Consider the following 19,730-nt stretch of genomic DNA (forward strand, 5'->3'; position numbering starts at 1 on the left):
GCCGGGGATGCGGTCAGGTTTCCGTAATAGGTGTATGGGCGTAGTGTCCTCAGATCCAAATAAGGTCACTTCTGACTCAAAAAACAGAGATCGTGATGGTCAAAAGGCTGGAGGCTTCAAAAAGGCAGTTTAAAAACCAATGGATGACATCACGGATGTTTGGTGATAGTGACAACCACAGCGTTAATATTTTTTTAACTCTCCGTGACTGGAAAAAAAACGCAGAATGTTCAGGGCTCATCACAGAATAAACACTTAGCACCTTGCTACGCTGCTGCTGTCCATTAAAATACATTTTAAAAGTTCCATGTTTAGGAAAAAACACTGGTGGATTTGGGCCGAAGGTAGTTGCAGCGGTGGCAAAGTGTTGGCTGGTATGATTGGTTAAAATGAACCCGAGTTCTACACCCAGTAGGATGGAACAACTGCAAAAGATGCTCTATGGAGCCTGGACAGACCTACAGTATATTCACGCAGTCAAATCTGGTTCTGGGTCTGGTTATATCCCTACCACCATTCAAGCCAGTGGATCTCAAGTCAAGATCATCTGAAACTGCTGTTTGCACTGCTTGAAGGGTGTTAAGTAGCATACTAATTTACAATGGTTGAAAATAAAATCTAAAAAATAGTGAATGATCTGCACTTATAGAGAACCGAAAGTGCTTTAAATTTGGACTACCATTCACACACACACACCAATTGTGACAGAGCTGCCATGCCATGCTCACCTGCCATCGGGGGGAAATAGGGCTTTAGTGTGTTGCCCAAGGACACTTTGGCATGTTGACAGGAGGATTGAACCACCAACCTTAAAATTAGTGGGCAACTTGCTCTACCATCTGAGCCACAGCCGCTCAAATGATAATACAATAAACTATAATCTGACATGATGGTCAAACACACTGTGAAGCAGTGCTGTGTGTCACATAGTTGTATTTGTATTTAATCAGCAGTAGAAGTACGAACAGTGTTACATTTTTTATTAACATGGAAATTAATTTAACAAGGTCAGGATTACCGCAGAGATTAATTAATTTATCCAAATACAAGGATCACACCACTCACAACACAGCCAGATACTTTCCTGTTCTTCATCACAGCATTAGCTGGTACAGACACACCATGACCATGAACCTTAATCTCAACCAATTTTCCAGAACAAACACAATGTCACCTACCGCATATGCAAATCCTCCTATCATCATCATCTGAAAAATTCATTAAACCCCTCCCTCCCCCTGGTCCTGCCTCTACCTGTCTTCACTAATGGCATGTCACATGCATAATGCATGAGAGTAATCTAAAATTATAGATTTCATAATGCGGATCCACCTGTGTAACAAAACACAGAGGGATACTGTAAATACTCCCTGGCATTCATTTCAATTTCAAAGAGGACACACTTGCATAGAGTCACCTGATCAAACATGTCAAATTGAACCATGCATCAGTAACAGTGAAGCCGTGGGGGCCCCATGGGGCAATCCGGGCTTCCCTCCCCATCACTTCATCCTCAGCATTGATTTGATGTGAACTTGGACCATCTGTCCTGCGTTAATTGCACATGTGCTGCAATGTAGCCTCATTGGTGGGCTGCACTACAGAGGGACCCAGAGTAAAATGGTTCTCTTGATAGGTGAATGTGAGCGGTTCATTTATTCCCAAAAAGCTATTGGTCACGCGTCAAGAAGAAACATGAAATTCAGTGAGTCAGTCCTTCATATTTGGCAATCTGTTTCTTTTGTGGCAGCTGTACAATAGTAATCAATGTGCATAATCAATCACAAAGGTCTCAGCGTGTTCTCAGTCTCAACCTTGCCTTAAAAAGCATTGTTTGTCGAGTCTCGACAAATGCATCCTCCACATTTTATATGCAGTTTTAGAGCTGCGGTAGAGCAGGGTTTGGACTTTTTGAATAATAATAAGTGGCTAAAGGGGAGATTTAGTCAAAGTGCATTCATCTCGCTGGCTCTGCTGTGGGTGACATCGCTTTCCCTCCCTCTCCTGCTCTCGGTCTCTTTTCCTCCGCCGCCAACAAGCCTCCCCACTGACTTTAATATTACATGGTCGAAATGAGGAGAACACAGGCCAACAGTGAGGAGAAGGTATTTTGATGTCGACTGATCAGGGACAATCCCAGAGCAGCTGAGCTGCGAGGAAGGAGGTGAAGTCAAGTGGGCCAGAAAGACAGAGAAGGAGAGCAGAAAACTAAAAGAGACAGAAGGCAACAGAGTGGCAAGACTGGGCAAAAGCTAAGAAACAAGAACAAAAAAAAGAAAAGAAAAGAAGTGTGCAAGGAAATGAAAGAGAGATGTGAGAGTGCAAAAGAGTGAGCAAAAGGGAAGAAACAAGAGAGGGTGAGAATGAAAGAGAGATGTGAGACGGAGGAGAGCCTGTGATCTTCTTGTTCCAGTGAGAAAAGGAACAAGGCCGTCCTGATGGAGCAGGGGAATTGGAGAACAGAAAAGAGCCATTTCCCGGTCTTGACAGGTGTCATGTAGAGTTCCACCGTGCATGATGTTGGCTTTCTGACACACATACAGATATTCAGCTGAAGTGAAAATGTCAATCCTTCACTGCACTGTACTCGTCTGGGTTTTCTTGCAGCATGTTTTATGCTGTATGTTATGTCAGTTAATGGCATGATGCAGAGTTATCTATTATTTCCTCACTCTTAAGTTGCTTTGGACTTTCACAAGACTTCTGTCAGTCACATCCATCTCTTTAATATTAAAAAAAAAAAAAGCCCCAGGGGGGAAACTCGCTTAATAAAGCTGCGCGGTCCTTCCTGTTCGTGTCTGACATCACAGCGTGCAACACCATCTCCGTTTCCACAGCAGGAGCAGCAGAGGATGCCAGGCACCTCTCCTGAGAAACAATTAGCCGTGAACTTCAGAGGAGAACAATGATTAGCATGTGTTTGGATGGATATGGGGGGAAATCGAGTTCCCCTATAGTTACACTATTGAGCCCTTACATAATCAGGTGCTGAATTACACAACATTTGGTGCGCTGATACTCATCCCCACCACTGACCCACATCAACCCATAAACACGCACACGCACCACACACACACACACACACACACACACACACGCACACACACACACACACACACACAATTTCTCTCTATTCCCTGCTCCTTTTGATTGGATTTTTCTTTCTGTCAATGCAGTAACCTCATTTGGACCGTTGGGCTAATTAAAGGGCTCACAAACCGGAGTAAGAGCCGCCATATGCTCGAGCCAGCAGTAACTCCAGAGTGTCACAACCTGGAGCATCCGACATACTGTATCTGTCAGAGCAGAACTGGAACACATGACATCCGTCTGCTTTCCTCCTCCAAACCATTAAAGCCTTTGAATCCCATTTAATTCATATGAATTCAATGTGAGTCATTTTGTTTTGTTATAATGTTACAAAAAGCGTTGTACGCTACTTTTATAAATTTTACTTCATAGAAAAATCAATACAAAGGGAAACGTAAAAGACAAAACTCCGTTAAACACAGAAAAATGAAGTTTAAAAGAAGCAGTAGGAGCCAAGGAAACAAGAAAGAAATGAAGAGGACAGCCAGGTCCTGATGGAGCACAATATTAAGAGGTGATTTGACAGAAGACACGGTCTCTGGCAGCCTCATCTCCTCAGGCAAAGTAGCCCTCGAGGGCCCTGATGGCAGACACACCGATCAACTTTAATCTTTAGTCCCGATTAAAGAAAAGGGGGGGGAAAGGAGTTTCTGCTGAGACTCAGAGGAAGCCAGCAGAGCTTTAAGCGAGCAAAGGCTTAAGCAAAAGCAACTCGTGTAGTCATGTATAGCCTCAATGTTACATAAAACCTTTAAATCAATTCCAAACTTAACAAATGGGTCAATAAAAATGCGAGAGATATCTCACTGTTTGTGATACGTTGTGTTAGTTGCCTATTGATCCTGTTGTCTGTGCTGAATACATCATTCAGCACAGTGAACGTCCAACAACTCTGTTTTTGAAAGTGTTTAAAGGGCAACTGCAACTTTCTTCTTTGTGCTAACAAACATGTGAAAGCATTACTAAGTAATAGTTGTTAGCACACAGATGGGAAGAGATGGCCCAGTTTTTACTCAGTTATGTCTTTAAAGATGCTATTATCCATATTTCATATTTACAGTGAAATAAATGATTACTTGGATGTGAAAGAGTTTGTTTGGGACAACCCCACAGGGGCCAATCCCAAGTTCTACCGTGCTTGCAGCTTACAACTTTGTTTTTGACCAAATTAGCTCGGATAAACTGACCGTGCTCCTCAGTGATGTGAGCCTACCGAGCTGAAGAGCCAGATATTTCCCTCAGGAGGTCAACATTGCATTTACATTTGCTTTGTGGTCAGAAACGTACGGCTTATATCAATTAATGTATGATTAAGTATACATAAAAATGTATGTTTGTCCTCATTTAAAAAAAAATTCATGATTACAAAAGAGCTAAAAAAATATTTATTAAAAGCAGCGGATAAATCTAGCCGCTTTGCGGTAAATTGTGCCAAACGTAATTGTTTTCAAATTAAGACAGTTTTAAACATGAAAACTTTATCACTACGACTTGATCTCTGATAGTTTCTTCCTTGTCAGATATCAGATTATGTGTTATGTGAAGGACAAGCTAGAGAGGATGGCTGTTTTGGCCGACAGGAGAGGTGAACTCTTTTTTTAAAAATCTGACAGATGGCTCAGAGCACAAAATAAAAAACTGTCACGGAAATATAATATGTGTATGATATGATATACAAATATATGTTGATACACACCCAATTACGATCTGTGAACTATTTGTCCAGATCTCTCAATGTATCGAGTCATAAATTGTTTTGATTTTCATAACTACAAATTCAATTGCCCAGACATCATTTCATATATTGTAGAAAGATGTTTGATTTAAAAATATACATTTAAAATCCCCACTGTACTTAAATCAAAAGCAAAAATAACACAAAAATTTCAAATATTTATTACTTTTTCAAATTTACTGAAGCAGAGAAAGAATGTAAAACTGTCTTAAGTAATTCAGGAAAAGAAAGTTGTTAAGATCAAACAGCAAGTGAAATTGTATATCTCTGATTTCTGCCTGATATGATGTTAACTTCCAGCAGAGCAAGTCTAGCTCTGGTTTATTTAAAAAAAAAAAAAAAAAAAAATTATTGTAGGGGTTAAACCACAATACAGGGCAACGTACGCACCAATAACTATACAGTAATTACTTACACTCAGCAGTTAATTTGATCTGACCTCTAGACCTCCTAACAACCCCTCTAACACGCTGTCAGCACTGAGCACCACCCAGTCACCGCTCGAGTGACCAGTCCTTGTACAGCAGAGACTGGGGAGAAAGTAAATAGAAAGAAAAATTGAAGGGCAAATACAGCGACGGGGGGGCTTTTCCCTCATATGTACAATTCATGTAATGAGGGTCATAGTGCCCTGGGCAACCCGACTGTATAGACAGGAAAAATAATTTCATTCATGAAGGAGGGAGGGGCGGAGTGGTAGCTTTTCCATATCAAAGAGGGTTGGCAGCATTTTGTTTGTGAGGCACATTTTAAAATTCTACAAATGCATTAGTCTCTTTTTGATTAAAAATCACCACGTCTGCCCTGCCTCTCTGACTGATTGGCGTGTCAAGGGGGTTTCCAGACAAAGGTGCTGGATTCAGCTCCTCGAGGCGATTGCTGACTTGGAGTGTTAAGTGCAGCGGGAGTCTGTGGGGATGAACAGTCCACAAATGTTCAGACAAGCAAATCCCACATGCATCGAGGGGTTCATGTTCCTTGTGCAGCTGAGACACAGCGGTGTCAGGCGGACGGCTCGTGTTTGATCCTTTCTGTGTCACGGCCTCGTAGTGCTGGGACGGCGGCGCTCACTTCCTCCACAAGATTTCCACTCGCCAGAGCAAACGTCTATCAGATCAGACGCATTAAGGAGCTAATTGTCCCCCTTGGGTTGGGCCGTTCATTATCTGAGCCAGTGCATAAAATTCAGTGAAGCAGGAGCAGAAATAGAGGCCATGGCTGGCTGACACATACAAACATGGTCAGTAGCTCCGTAAACCGCAAACAGGCATCAACCCCAGACAGCCCGTGGTCGTGCCGAGCTTCCGAGCAGTGCACGGTTTCCCTCTGCAAACAGGAAATCCCTCTGTGAAATTGCGAGCTGTGGTGTTGCAATTACCGGTTACGGTTTGGGCTTTTGGCTCCTCTTTTTCCTGAGCACACAACCTGCTAGCAACAATATTCTAATTCACTTTTCTCTGTCTATTGAATAATAAATTTTGCAAAAGGCCGAGACCGGATAAAAAGCTCTTTCACCCGGAGGAAAGCCGATGTTTGCCATACAAGTTGTATTGTTAACAGTACACCACGCGCATTAGTCTGCATTATCCAGTAACTCCAATTCTCTGAAAAGACTGACACCTTCTTTTCAGGAAAAAAAATTGAAAAAAACCGCTCTTACTCCTGTAGTAGCAGCAGGAGCCTCGTTGGACAGCGTCCAAGCAGAGACGTATTGGCAGGTGAACATTTAATACCATTCACTCGTCCCCAGTGAACACACAACAACAGACCCTACCCCCCCCCCCCCTTTGAGCTCCAACAAATAACGCTCCTCTTCACAGCCAACGTGTGTCTTTATTTCCACACACAATTGAGTCATGATGGGATTATCCATTGTGTGTACAGCTGCAGTCACAGGATTAGGGATGACTAGGGATGATGGCAGAGAAAACACAGTTTGAACCGACTGCACAGCACCAGCCACTGGCTGCATAATGGCCAGCTCGGAAAGCTGCTACAAGACCAGACACCATTTCACGAGTATTATCAACAGATGATCTGTTTCTCTGAGAGATATGTTTCTTTTTAGTGTGTCTCCTTCTTACTCTTCATCAGAGCACATATCTCGGTGTGACTATAATATGTCGGATGTATTCCTGAACGTCTGAATTGCATGTGCCTCTGAGTTTTGTGGCTTGCGTGAGAAAACAACACGGCTCCACATCACAAGCTGTCAGCCTCTCTGTTGTTCATACCTGTGTGACAACAATCACATATTTGTGGCTGTGCGTGTGTGTGTGTGTCTGTGTGTGTGTGTGTGTGTGTGTGTGTGTGTGTGTGTGTGTGTGTGCCGGTGGAGGAGGCGAGCAGCGACTGTCAGAAGTGACACGTGATGACTGGGTTTGCAAGACACACCATTATCACGACTCTCACACCTCAGGCAAGGATGTGTGTGCGTGAGCGAGACGTGATAACAGGGTGCACCTCGTGTTCATGTGCGGCGTGTAAGATGAAGCTGCACATCTCTGCAGGCAGATGGGCCCCCGTACCTGTGAGGCAGCACAGCCGGCGTCACGGGAACAATGACTAGCAATGCTGTCATTACACCTCACTACAAAGTGGTAATTTACTGTAATTCTAGTCGGTGTCACAACAGCAGTGATGTGCATTTCAAACGCTGTCATGATTTTTCTGAGGCTGAGAGCTGGCGCTGCCACGGCTGATGAGACACCGTGTTTTTGGGTGATATGCCCCCCCGCCCCAACCCCCGAACCCTTTGAACTGGAGTCACGCCGAGAGGCAGAGACGTCAAATGTGGTCGGTGATCAGCGGGGACAGTGGCCAGACGTCCCGTGCCAGCATATAACTGTTATTAGTGTGTGTTTGTGTGCCTACATCGTCGCTGGAGTGTGAGGGGGGGTGCCGAGGGAGACATTGTGACTCACACTGATGGAAAGGGGACTGAGGGGGCGGGAGGTGGTGGTGGGGGGGGAGGGGGGTGAGCGTCACTCATCACCATGTGCCCTCATCTCCCTCCGTCATTACAGCCAATACCACCCACACTACTAACACACCTGGTTTACGCACACGCACACGCATGCACGCACACACACACACACACACACACACACACACACACACACACACACACGACAGCATATGAAAGAAGCAGTGTGTCAGAGGAGCTTATCCATAATGGCCAAAGCAGGCAGTAGCAGTGAATCAAGCACTTATCCAGAGCAGTCATCCTGTATAATACAGTGCTCACAGCGAGAGCAGACGTTCAGAGAGAGTGGTTAAAAGCCTGTGCAAATTATCACGTTTCAGTGTCTACATCCTGATGCAGGCTTTCTCGCCGTGACAGATCACAGCGTGCCGTTTTCTACAACCTGAATTTCACAGATTGAACAGAAAATGCCAATTTTCAACTGGCTTTGAGTGGGTCAGTCACTTATTTGCCCATGCGTCAGGTGTTATGAGCAGACTCCTGGAGTATTGATGGCCAAATTGTTATAATAAGCTTGTGTTGCTTGCGAATATATAAGCGCACTTAGTTTTCCCCACATCTAACCTGCCTGCAGCACAGTAGCAGTGTGATGCAGCTTATCCTCCGCACAGATAAAAAGCTTTGGCATGCAATTACTAAATTACTCGAGAAATTAATTTCAACCCAGTGAACTGACACAGAAATGCACTGAACTGCTAATCTGGGAGCAGGAGGGCTAAAAATCTGCTGGAATTTAAAGTTTAATGGATTAATGATGTCAAGGCTCTCAAGTGGATAGGACTCTAGCACAAAGTAACTCCGGAGGAATTAAATTGTTTGTGGGGGAATGGCAGAAAACAAGCCTGAGGAGTCTGTTAGTGCAGTAGCTGCCTCATTGTGGAGCAACCCACTTCTGCTGATGGTCTGTGCTGCCTAAACTTCCCATGATGCATCACAGCTATTGTAGTCTTTCATTTCTCTTGCTTTTTCTTTCCACACGGGCTTTGTGAATGGGCAAATGCATCAGAGGAACAAGCGTATCTCGATGCATGACGTGGCCTTTTGTTCTCCAAAAACCCACACAGAGACACCACGTAAGGACACCTATAACATCACTGATCGCTCAGTCAGAGAGCGCTGATTACTCACAGTCAAAATCCCAAAGAAGTCATCTCTGGTTGGCTCCAACACAAGAAGATTAACACAGTTTTAATGAACTCGAACCCACAGGCGGAAGACTGAAATAATAATTTTGGCAGGAGGACGTTTGTGAGACAGCTCATGCTATTGACTGCAAGCAAAGTTCACATGAAAACTCTACAATATGAACTGATACACGACCTGAATGTTGGTTGAAAAATAGAGCACTCGGCCAAACAGACTGAAGGTCTCTGTGGGAGTGAATGTGGGCACACATGCGACCTCGGCAACACACCACAAATGTACATACAATCATCACATGCACAAGGGGCAGACCATGTGCTTCATGGGGAAATGGGACTCCGGGGACGACATGAAGGGCTCTCAAATGACACAGACTCGGACTTATGCAAGCAGACACTTTGAATGTTAAACTAAACAGGGCCAGAATGATTTTTCAACTGGGCTTGTTGGGTGGTTGAATAGCTTCAGAAAACCCCCTCTCCTGACACTTGTCCAGTTTGGGCTACGTTTCAAGCAGTCAAGTGAGTACTTCAATATGAATTCCCCATGAAAGGATAGCCTGAAAATGACCCCTGTTATCCCTGTATTTAAATGATGTTATAATCAACTTAATATTTCCAGCGTGTTTAGACACCACTTAGCAGGAATAAGTTTTGATTGAGTACAAGACAGGAGAGGCTCATAATGACAAGGCTAAAGTGGGTGTTTAGCATGTGAATGTAGTTGTTCGGTCAATGTTTAACAGGTTAACCATGTTCATTATCTTTGTTTGGTGTAGCATTGTGAGAATAGGGATAATCACAAAGTACATCTGAGGTTAATGGAAATGTCAATAGTTTTGAAATATTTGATTGTAAATCAAAGTACAAGACAAGGTGAGATTTTGCAGAGATGGCGAAATTTAACTATCAAATTTCATGGTGGTTAATCGAATGGTTACAATCCTTAAAGCCATGATAACCACATGTTGATGTTAGTTGGAAATAGTCAAGAGAAGCAGCAAAATTCTCACTAGGTGGTGATGAAGTGTAAAGCACGATCAAGTCTGCATAGAGACGAGGTCGTGGTGGTTGAATGGATAAAACACAGGACTTTCACCAAGGACACAGGTGTGCAAGTCCATAAGAAAGCAAAGGTCATCATGGATCTACTCCAAGTAAACATAAACAACGCATTTAACTAATGTAAAAAATTGTAATATAACTTAAGTTGCGTACGTAATGTTAGTTACGCAAGTCTTAATGTCACCCAAAGTATCATCTTTTCCTCAACCTAACCAAGTGGTTTTGGTAGCTTAATCTAAAGCACCTTGTGTGTGTCTGATGCGTACAGCAAAGTTACATAACCTATTTAAATTACATAATGATTGTAAAGCAACTTACATGACATATGTAATGGTACTTTTATAAAATTATTTTAACCCAAACCATGATTTTGTCCTAACCCTAATCAAGTAGTTTTGGTGCCTACACCTCAGCCACCTGGTGCTCACGTCAAAGGACACTTTGTGTACATCTGAGACGCCAGCAGAGTGTGACTATACGGCACTACTCGATGCCCTGGGATAAGGACAGGTTGGATGAGAACGGGCTGAAAAATTACAAGGCCACAAATGTCTGTGCAAAATTTCACAGCAGTCAAACAGCTCCTGAGCCACATCAGATTGGACCACAGAGCCATGTCACCATTGTGGCGAATACCTTCCTGTCCCTTTGCATTTTTTAACAACCAAATGTAACAATGACAGGGCAACATGAAAATGAAATTAAAAGAATCAAAATGAGCGGAGAAGGCAACAGTCATAGACCATCTTCATCCACTTCATCTCACACAAGGGAGTAAAATCTGAGTTGCTGTGTAATTGCATAACAAAAGAATACATGGGGTTGTGTTTGCACATTATAAAAACCTGCAGGGACGTATTCTCCTCTACCTCCTGTTGTAGCCTCAAACCAAATAATCATCCCTCATTACACTATGTATGAGCCGAGGGCTGACACGGCATTAACGTGAATCGATACAAGACTAGTGGATATGAACCCGACTAACAACATCCTCCTGCATGACCCAAAACTAAAGAAGGAGAGAGGAGTTTAATTAGGATGGTCTCAGAGAGCACTGCGGGGCTGTTTCACTCCAGATACATATGAATTAAGGTATTTTCAGCCAGGTTGCTACTTCTTAATGCAATTCTCTCTTCTTTGTAACCTGTACAGAGAAGAATAATTCACTTGGCTTATTGCAGTGATCTTGAAAACTTCCCTTCTGGTAGGTGAACATTAACATCGCTCCCTCAAAGACAAAAAAAAAAACACCAGAGAGCCAAAATTGTGATGGGCCATCACAGGAAAGACTTGGAGCTGTTCCACTGATGGGATGTGGGAGATTGCCAGAGTGGATATGAAGCATCTGTACTCCAAGGTGACTTCCTGGGCAAGTTAGAACAGTTTCAATTAAATGAAGCTCTATAGATATAAAAACATTTGTGGACGGCACCAGATTGGGTCCAGATGGATGTTTAGAAGACCTGAGTGAGCGACTGGCGGGTGCAAGGCTGCAACAGATCGGACAGATAAACCGCGGCTGCTCCATTTAAGAACTTATACACAAACAATGAAAATTTTAAATTATTTATCTACTGAACTGATAGCCAACGTAGGGATACCAAGACTGGTGATATGTGGTCATGCTTACATGTACTCGTCAAATGCAACCAGGATGTTGATGTTTTATCCATCCGGAGAGTTGCAATCATCGTAGTGATGAACCCACCCAGAAAAATGTCCACTCTGGAGTCCCCCTCAAACCTAAAAGAGCATTTTAGAGGTTTCAATCTCACTGTTTTTCTTTTATTGCTCCCAATTTAACTGTTTTGGTTCACTCTCACAGCTCTAATCAGCATTATTTTCAGCTACAGCAGGCAGATATTTTAAACCCACTGTACATTACCAGCCAGCACCACACAACAGATGAACAAAGTTCGCCAACACAGCAGAACAAAAAGCGAATGAAATTAGAAAACATCAAAACACCAAACAAACACAGTTTGACTTCTTGACAAAAACTTAAACTCAAATCCCAATTAGCGCTAATGTTGCTTGTATTTGCTGCATGTCTAATAGGCCCCGGCTTGCTTTTCCGATAATACCTATTAAGACTTAATTTTTCAATGTTGCATATAAAGCTTGTTCAGCGGCCTTAAAGTCAACATAATTTTGTAAATGAAATACTGAAAATGACACCTTTTGTTTCACATGATTCTAGTTCCTGTGTAAATATACTGTATAACCGCTTTGTATTAGACAACACTAAAACAAAACAAAATGACAAAACAGTGCTGGATGTAATCACAAATCTCAGCATCAGTATTTCCTTGATATGAATTTGTATGCACCCTTGTAAAGTGTGTTAAAACTTTCTCATCCAGTTACCAAAACAAGAGCAAATTTCCACTCCTAAATCATTCATTTTTCCTAAATCTTTAAACACAGTGTAACAGGTCGGAGGCTGAAGTTAACGCAGTGTGATCAGACAGTAAAACCTCATTAAGAGCAACACTATTCTTCTCGTTCTATATCTTACTTTCCTGGTTTAGCTGGAAGAAAATAACCCCGCTGTTTATTTATGAAATGAGCAAAAAGGACAGAGATATCAGCCAAACACAACCTTGCTCCGGGGAGCGCACATACGGCCAACGTGGTCCTTCTCATTCCTGTTGCGTGCTCTTCTCACCTGGCGAGTGTCTCCCGGGGGTAGGTGACAGAGGTCGTGAGCACAGGACGGTGGGCCTGATGTGAAAGCAGAAGCCCCTGTGGACAAACAATGACAAGCAACACCAACACCACCACCAACCATCATAATTATCATCATCATCACATCTTCATCTGCAGGACCCCCCCCCCCCCCCCCCCCCCCCCCCCCCCGTTCCACCCCATGGTGTGTTACCGTGGTGACAATCAGTACTGGATGGGGCCACTCGCCCCCAAGGTTGGTGCGGTGTGAGGGTCAGCGCGGTGGCCTTCATACCGCCTCTCTTACGCTGCCATGTGAGGAAAACTACTCTCCTAATAAGGAACGTATGAGACGGCGTGCCTCTTATCTAACACTCTGAACATATTGGTGGTTCAAACATGTTTGTTTTTTTTCCCACTGCAGCTGATCTTGTCTGCTAGACGTGTAGAATAAATCATCACCAGATTGAAATTTAATGAGATGCCTTGATATTTCTGAAACACAAAGACATTTTGTGTAGGAACACATTTTCTGTATATGGGGCTTTTATATCCGAGGCCTGAGTAGAACATAGCCATTAGGGACAAAGCACTTCGACCCGCACCAAGTGAGCATAATAGCAGAAACAGCATTCTATTTCTCTTTGCTAGTGGTCTTCCTGTCTCAACACACACTAATGCATATATTCCACAGATTTTTCCCTGGACACATTATATAATTGTGTGCCGTTTGTTGTGCTATGAATCACAATTACTGGGGCAGTTACACAAGAGAGTCGTATCAATTTAAATAGTAATTAGCACATTATAGAGACACACGAGAGCACGCAGTCATTGCCTATATTACCGGTGCACCAGGATGTTTGCTTGACAACAACGCAGCCTCAAAAACGATGCTTGAATCCTGAAATGATTCTAAAATTTAAGCGGGGCTCTTATATAATGTTTTTTAAGATGTTTTCCCAATCTTCTTTGAACAACAAGAAGGGAATGGCAATGGACAAAACCGACTGCACGTCCATGTTTATACTGAGCGTGAGCACTACATTGTGGTTACTCACCTGATGCACACATCGTCAAGAATGCAGCGGCGGGCTACATTCATTTTAGGGTTGCTCCGTTGCAAATGCCACCAGCACAAGATGGCAAAGCCCTTTTCAACTTTGCTTTTGTACAGCAGGAGAAAGTGGTGATGGGTCGTCATCTTTCGACACAGTCTGTGGTCCAAATATAACTTTTTTGTCATTTTTGACACAACAACTATAAAAACTAAAGACTAAAAACAGCTCTGTTTCCCCTACCATTGTCCCGCCAACAGACAGACACAAAATACGAACATACTCATAGAACTGCAGTTAGGTCCAGTAACTACTTTTTATTTACTTCGTTCCTGTGCACCCTTTTCATTTCAGCTCAAGTCGTGCTAGGTTTGATAAAACAAACGCTCGACTTCAAAGTCATGTCGCACTTAACCATTCCCACTGTTCACTGGTTGGTCCACCCCACAGAGTGGCGGACAGACTTTCCATAACACATTACAATTGCTATAAACACCAAGACCAAATCTGTGAGTGATAGGTGGGTGGAGCCAGACTAGATTATTTTACTGTACAGTTAATTAAATCTAAAAACGATGCTACCACTTTGCTTAACAGTCAACCATCAATTAATGAATGACAAAGCGATTTCCATCATTTCTCATTTCCATAATATATGTTATATAATTAGTCGATACAGTGACACTAGATACTGTCTGGTGAATGGTTGACAATGATGTGTGTCTGCTTCAATATATGTCCAATTCTCCACCATCTTTCATCAAGGGTGAAAAACTAATTTAGTTCAAATCTCCCATATGGTAAGATTCAGAATGAGATCTTGAATCAGAAAGAACACCATGAGGTATGATTTTAAAAGTCTGGAGACGTAGTTTGTCTCCTGTCAGAGGGACACACCATGTAAGGTCACCTTTGGCATCTGGGCTGTGACTCATTCATCAGCGGGGGAAAGGTTAGGCTACATGCTTCTGTGAAAGTGCACGTCATGCATGATCATTCTTTACTCTAGGCTGAATGGTGTGCATCCTATCTTGTATTTAGTCAACATGTCACATCTCATCTGTGTGCGAGTGTGTCTCAGCTGTGTCTCATCCATGTGGGCTTCGCGTGAGAACACAGTGTGACCCAGTGAATGTTGACTCAATAGTGTATGTCCACGTCTGCACCCTTACCACATGAATGCAGGATTTTTTTTTTTGAGTGTGTACGGCAAAAGTATACCCATTTTTACCCCTCGCGCACCTCGGGCTTCTGTGTCAGACGAGCCAGGATCACAGGGAACACCTCATGTTTCTGTGTGCCGCATCAGACGGCAGCAAATCTCAGATGACAGAGCGGCACAGACGAAATAAGTCCATGAAACATTAAGCAGCAGCTTCCCTGGAGCAGACTGTTATTCATATACATACACCTCCAACCAAAGACTTTTCAAATGTGGCACGTCTGCTGTAATTTTTTTGAATGGTTACTTCAGCCCTTATACACCGGGCTTAATCACAAGCGCATGGGAATAGGACTTCAGTGACAGTAGGCTTACTGAGGGTAAGGCATGGCCGAATTGATTTCCAGTGGCTGCCAACGTCTTATCGGCCTCTTGCTAAGCACCCTGCTAAACGGCCCTGTCAGAATGCCATTGTACCCCGACCATGAGGAAGATTTAGCTGCTCCTAAATCACAAGTACAAGTGTGTTTATTATGTCCAACGCTGGAAGGAAGGGCAGTGAAAAAAGGAGTCGTGAAATGTAATGAGAAGTGCAATTTGAAGAAAAAAGAAGGAAATGAGGATTCGTGAAGACGATGGTGGGAGGGGATGGGAGAATCTATGACAGAAACTGTAAATCCGCATTTAATGCCGCGGTCTCAAATGGTATCCGCAGAACATCAAAGAGCCCCCCTCTACTCCCCTCTCACCAAAATCTAAGAAAGCAAAGCACTCAGAGGATTATTCTCCTCCAATCGCATACACTCATTCTGACGGGATCCTCCACTCCTCACTACCAGACATCCCCCCCCCCCCCCACACACACACACACACACACACACACACACACGCCGAGAGAGAGAATTATGCGTGGTGAGAGAGAAAGAGGAGGAGGAAGAGGAGGAAGAAGAGGAGTGGGAGCAGCGGTAGAAAAAAAAAGCGGAGGTGTGAGTCGGTCAATACTGAGATGTAACTAAATATGGAGAAGAAAGGAAGTCAAGGGGAAACCAGCTAATGGAAAGATAGGAAGACAAGGTGAAGGTTAGAGTGTTTGCCCTTTAAAAAGGACAGGAGCTACTCAGGCTATGAAAATGTGCACTCGAAAAGCTACACACACAAATATGCACACAGACACACACGTGACTGAAAGTAGTCCTCCTGATGATTAACAGTTCAGTCTAACATTCAAAACATCATTATTTTATACTCCACCGGTTATTTCTGTTAAGAGCACCAAACACACCGCATGTCACATTTCAAACTGCAGTTTCAGCTTTTAACTCGATTCTTTTCTTCTTTCTTGCATTCACACCAGACTCAGATTGGACCACAATGTGAGCAAGATCACAAGTGGTCTGGAAGATCTGATCAGATTCTGATCCACGTGCTTTCTGCTGCATTTAAACCTTGAATTAACATGCGTTTTTGTTCCTTATGAGCCAGGACATCCAAATACAAATAACATGTTAGGGCAAAGTGTAAATGGGTCATTTTGTGTCACAAGAAAATCATATTTGTATCATTTAATAGGATACTCCCATAATTTAGTGTAAATGGGTCATTTTGTGTCACAAGAAAATCATATTTGTATCATTTAATAGGATACTCCCATAATTTAGCAAGGGGTTTCCAGACAAGAGCCATAAAAAAAATTTAAAAAACCAGAATGGTAAAAATCAAAGAAGCTGCCAAGGCTGAGATACAATAAAGGCTCCAACGACTCTCAGTGTAATTTATCCCCTCATGTCTGCTACATGCCCTCCTCTTTCGCTGCCCCTATGAGTCCAGTTTTGTAGTCTCCAACCACAAAACAAGACAAGCCTGGTGACATCATCAGACGTTATTTTCGGGGAATTTTAGATGGTTTGAATTTGCAAAGAAATATAACTGATGTGATTAAGTGCAGATACTGGTAAATTAATTTGGGATGACGCAAATTCAGGAGAAGAAAAAAAACAAAAAAAACAGTGTTTATCCTGGGGCTGTAGAAAGCTAGAGTTACATCACAGACATACAAAGAATAGAGGAGAAAGGAGAGCAGCTGAAATAGCAGGATGAAGTCAGGGTTCAGACTGTGGCAAAGGTATTGGGGTGTCCCCTGGTGGAGAGTCTGATTAATATCAAATTAAAGAACAGGTGTAATCACTTAATAAGCCATAAATGTATTTATTGATACCGTTTTGACAGTATAGATTAATATATTCAGTATATATCTCTTCACCTGAGTTGTTTTTACATAACTAATATTTGCATCACTAAAAACAAAACGGCTCGTTTGTGGGACCTCCCCCGGGCCTGGGTGACGTCTAACAATAGGCTCTATGACGTTTTCTTGTCAGACAACTATTTAGCTGGATGGATTCAATAAATGAAAAATATAAACGAGTAGGAGTGTCAATATATTTTGGTAATAAACTATCCCATCTCTCCTTTTGAAACAACAAACACATGCTTCTGTGAGCTCCTGCTGGCGAGTTGATGGCTGTTTGTCATCTGTAGCCTGCATGATGAACATAAACGCAGACTACCAGCCTCGTTAGGAAGCCGTCCTGAGTTCGCCCGGGAATGATGGCTAACATATACGGCTATGCCGGCCTCCTCCGCAGGTACCGCGGGCGGGCTGCTCCGCTTCCTCATCTCCGTCCAGCTTTTCTTGGTCCTAGTCAGTGAACACCACCTCTTGAGATCTAATGGCATCACCTGTAGGAGCTCCGTTCGGTTCACTGTCACTCTCGTTTCCAGTTTTTTATTTATTTATTTATTATTGTTATTATTATTTTTTTTTTTTACCTCCGTCCAGTCTCAACATGCGGGAGTTTACGGAGAAAAAAAATATATATATATATCCATGAGCGCAAACCTGCTTCGGCTACGTCACCAAACAATTACAAACAGGAAGTGGGAATGAGGTCAAAAGTTAAAAATGCAAATCAGGTCACCTGTGTTGGCTTTAGGTGTATTTTTTATTTGTTTGTTTTTTTGGGGTCCAAAAATGTTTTAATTATGTATTCATATATGTTTCAAATTATACACGATAATGTTCACATATTTTAAAAAAAAAAGTATCAACAAACCAAGGAGCTATTGGCTATCCAAGTGGAAGCCACAGCACTCCCAAAGTCCTCCTTGGCACCTCCCATTGAGGAATTTAATGTTAAGATCAATAAAAACTTGGGAAAGATGATGGCCAGTTCTTTGTTTTGTTTTGTCTTTTTTTTTTTTTTTTTAATCTTAAAATCCTAATCAGAACAGAGAAAGTAGCACGGGACCTTAATTGGAATCCTGGATGAAGTGGATTTCAGTCAGAGGCTGAATTAAACATACACCTGCACATTTGCTCCATGAACATGTTGTATGGAAAGCTAGTGTACGTTGAAAACCGTGACCGAAGGATTGCCAACTTGATTCATCATACTAGCTGGGAAAACCATCCATGGCTGAAGAGCCCTTGAGCAAGGCACCCCCCCCCCCCCCCCCCCAACAACCTCCAGGGTGCTGCTGACGCCCGCAGCTCCAAATGAGTGTGTTCACCGCTCACAAGTTAAGAGTGTGGAAATAATTTCTCTCCGGAGACGGGACTTTAATTTCTTCCAGCAGTGAGCACAGAGCAGACACCTGTATACCAAAAAAAAACAAAAACATAAAAGCACAGATATGCAACAGCATGCAGAGAATATCCAGTTTATAGCAGACCTCGGATAAAACCCGAGTGCCCGGGAAAAGAGGATTGCAAGCCCTGCATTTACAGATAATCTTTGGGACGATGCAGTGCAAAGAGAAACCTAGGAATTCTGTTATCAAAATGAAGGAGAGAGAGGGAAAAAAAAGAGCATCAGGCACGCTTATCTCTGAAAGGCTCCTGCTGCCCAACCAGGTCAGATAAATAAAGAGGTTTTAACCTAATTTCTCACATCCACCACAGAGAGAGAGAGAGAGAGAGAGAGAGAGAGAGACGGTGTGCGGAAAAGTAAATAATCCAGTTTTATGACTTGGAAAAAAAAAAAAAAAAAAAAGCCCACAGATGGAGCCATACGATAAATGCTTTCGGTTGGGGACTCGCATCAAACGAGCCTGCCCTTCAAACACGTTGTCTGCACGGTGCTCTGTTCTCCGTTGATGCGCCACTGAACAGTGAGCACGTTTGGTCCCGAGTATTCCTCGTTTCGGAGTCTTTAACATGTGACATGTAATACCGGTAACACAAACACGATCATGAAGCACGGCGCTCTCGCTGGCTTTGCAGCGGCGGAGGCAAATGAGTTGGCGTGGTGGAGAGCAGCAGAAGCCCTCGGAACTAATTTACTTTCATCCTGAGCGATGACTCGCCAACACGGAAAATGATTGTGACGATAGATCAAACGTCAGCCGGGATAGTGCAGGTAATACGCGAAGATTACACCGCCCCCTGCTGGGCAGAGCGAATAATCACTTATATAATGCGCCTCGGATTCAATTTTCCGTTACATACACGTCTTTGTGAAATTGTTGCGTTTATTTTTTTTTTTTTTTTTAATAAAACTGCTATGCTTTGAATAAATTGACAACAATCGTGCGGGATTTCATATAAATGTGCGCGTTTTCTGGTGCTTTTGTTACTTAGTTATAGGAAGGGTGTTGTCCACCTGCACGTGCGTGCGTGCAGTGTTTTCTTCCGGCTTCATTAGCTGCGTAGTTTCATCTGGAACAGTTTTACCTTTTTTAAAGGTTGATAGAATTTGCAAAATGAGCCATTGAGCAGGAGAATCAGTGCAAAACCACTCAGCCAATCACATCAGAATATCTGAAT

Source organism: Embiotoca jacksoni, unplaced genomic scaffold (assembly GCF_022577435.1).
Source record: "Embiotoca jacksoni isolate LCO1_2020_lvr unplaced genomic scaffold, fEmbJac1.0.p SCAF_31, whole genome shotgun sequence".
In the NCBI taxonomy this organism is placed as follows: domain Eukaryota; kingdom Metazoa; phylum Chordata; class Actinopteri; family Embiotocidae; genus Embiotoca; species Embiotoca jacksoni.